This window comes from Elephantulus edwardii, unplaced genomic scaffold (genome assembly GCF_000299155.1).
Source record: "Elephantulus edwardii isolate Elephantulus edwardi_28Jun2011 unplaced genomic scaffold, EleEdw1.0 scaffold00121, whole genome shotgun sequence".
In the NCBI taxonomy this organism is placed as follows: Eukaryota; Metazoa; Chordata; class Mammalia; order Macroscelidea; family Macroscelididae; genus Elephantulus; species Elephantulus edwardii.
The window spans coordinates 7299585-7302582 of record NW_006399871.1 but is presented as its reverse complement, the minus strand read 5'-3'; positions in this window follow the sequence as shown (position 1 = coordinate 7302582).

The following is a 2998-nucleotide window of genomic DNA, read 5'->3' as shown; positions in this document are numbered from 1 at the left end:
TTTTTTGATGTGCTTTTTGTAATTTCTCATAATATTTAGCCAAGTTTTTGAATTTAACTTTGCACTACTCACTATTTTAAACCAGAGTTTCTGTGTATACTGAAACAACCACAAAAAAGATCTTTCTTCTACTTTTTCAGCAATCTGATGAATTTGTAAAAAGCTTTCATTTTTTGTTAACAAATAAGGATTTTTATCCTTCTTTTCCTCAGTTATAGGAGGAGGCAGCACCACAGGAGATGGAGGGTCTCCTGTGTGATGCGTCCTGAAGGCTCTCCTGACCTCTTCCCAAACTTTAAGATTCAACTGATTCCTTCCTGCTGGATGGAACCAATAACAGTGTTTTCTTACCACTTTAAATAACTTTTTAAAGGATTTGTTAGCAATCTTTATACCAGAGCCTTCTGAGACGCCCTGCAAAACAGTTATATATTGCTGCTCTGCTCTCTAGGAGTTCCCCATAATTCTGCCTTGAAAATATACTGAAAGCTTTGCTTCTCTCTTAGCAAACCCGCTTTTGGTTTCTTCCCGTAACCAATATTACCTTCTCGAGCCCCACGGTTGGGCGCCAAATATCGCTTGTGTGTTCTCAGAGTTGAGAGAAGACCAGAGAGAAGAAATGTGGGTTTTCAGAGTGTCATCGCTCTCTCAGGCAAATGATGTTGAGAGATTGAAAAGTGCCTGCTTTTATTAGCAGAGAATCAAAGCTTACAGTAAAGCATGATCTCATAGGGTAGAATGTTTAAACCTGTGGAACAAAGCGAAGGTAATAGGAAACAAAGCGTAGATAATCATGAACAGTTTTCAAGAAAACCTCTTTGTATTCATGAGCTAGATCTTACTGCACTCTTAACAACCATATCAAGAATTTTAGAAAATAGTCTTTGTTTAACAGAGAACTTCCCAATCCCTTTCATGTTGGTACAGTACGTGCTCCAGGAAGTCTGAGATGGCTTTTGGTCCCATCCATTCTTGGAATTATTTGCCTGTTTTCAGGCATTGTAGCCAAGTTCTTTCGTATGTATTCCATGGCCACTAGCAACCCTAGTGAACCAGAATGACCCTACACCTCCCCTGGTCCCCATGACTTCTCCAGGTCTCCCCTTTCATCCTTTCTTAAATCTGTGTTCTCTTCTGGTCTCAAAGGGGCTTGCTGAGGTTCAGAGACATGTTAGAAACATGTTTGTTCCTGCCTCCACATACACAAGGGTACAAAGTGAACCTCAAGTGAAGACTAAATTTCACTGTCCAAAGAATATAGGGAACTCTGGTGGCTTGGTGTGTAAGGAGTTGCACTGCCAACCCAAATGCAGGCAGTTTGAGCCCACTAGCTCCTCTGTAGAAGAAACATGGGGGGAAGTGTGCTGTGATTCCAATGCTCTTGTCAGCCAGCTAAGTGTGGTTTTGCTATAGGTGAGGTTCAAGTTAAATTCAACCAGTTCTGAAAAACCAATAAGTTACTCTTTAACTTTCCCATGACCTGCAAAAAAGGACTCCAGCTCTTACTACCAAATAGAATTTCCACATGCTCTTCTGAGCGAACTCCTTTTACTTAATACAATTTCTCTTTACTGGGAACTGGACACATTCACACTTAGCTCCCTTGAAGCTCGTTTCTCAGAACAACGATTGAGGTGTCAATGCCAATCCCTCTCCTCATCTTTAGAATCTAGTCAGAGACAGAACTTTAGGCCAAACTCAGATAAACTTTGTCCCTTCCAGAACCAGAATCCATTCATTCCTGCTCTTTCTCTTTGGAGCTGCTTCATCTAAGACATTTGATAGTTGTTTGTTGCACATCTACTATAGAGACATTGCTGGATCCCAGGAATGCAGCCGTGGAATGAAAATAGTCCACGCCCTCCCAGAGTTTATGATCAAATGAAGACAGCCGCCGTGAAATGGGGAGAAAAACGTATGATCTAATGAAGACAGGTGAACGGGAGGAAAGATGGAGAAGAGTTCAGGTGGAAATTAAGTGAAAGACATGGTCAGGTCAACTTGTGTTGGGGGAGCTGGGTGCTGGTGGCTGGAAGCCTGGAGATAGGGGGGCTCTCACTCTGGAAGACAGTGAAGCTAGTGAGTCAAGAAGAGGGAAAGTCTCCAGCAAGGTGTGGTCCAGTCTTGTCTCCCCACGTCTGCACCTGCCTGCCCAGCCATCTCTGTGTCTGAGTCAAGCTCACAGTAAGGTGGCTGGAGGATCCATCAATGAATATGGACCTTCAGGCAGAGCCTGGTCGAAGAATACAGATTTCTTCCACGTCTCCCATGACCAGCGACTTAGCCCTCTAGCCTGCGACCTTAAATTATGAGTCGTGGGCAAGTCAGGGCAGGAGTATGATGATGGGTCGATGGGTCGGGAGGCCTGGATGGACCAACGACCATAGAGAGATAGCCTCCGCGCATGCTAGAGCGGACGCAGACTCGAGGATCAGCGCGGAGGGAAGGTGCTTCCGGCCCCGCAGCTTCCACCTCGGTGGTTCCGGGCCGGCTTGGCGAGTGTGCCCCCTTGTGGTGTGGAGGTCTGTCGGGGGGTCCGGCGGAGGGGCGCTGCTTGGTTTCTCCTGCAGGGGAATCTGTAATCGCGGGCGCCTGGGACGGAGCGGGCACTTGCGGAGGAGGCGGCGTCCATCCCTGCTGGACCGTGCGATGACCCCAGCCCAGTGCTCATCAGCCGGGCGCCAGCACCCTGACACTTCGCCCAGCACTTTTTTTGGCGTCTCTTTCTTTCTTTTTTTTTTTAGATTTATTATTAATGTCAATGAAAATGTACAGAGACTTTGGATTTCCATTCATTCACTGTTGCACTTTTCTCCCCTCCCAACCCTACCCCCTAGTACACTCCCCTCTTGGAAAAGTAAAAGAAAAAAAATTCATTCGTTGTTTTACAATCCCTCCCCCCAGATCCACTCCACTATGCAGCCTTCGCTCTGGACACCTATCATGACAAAAATATCTAATAATTTTGGATTTCCATTCATTCACTGTTGCACTTTTC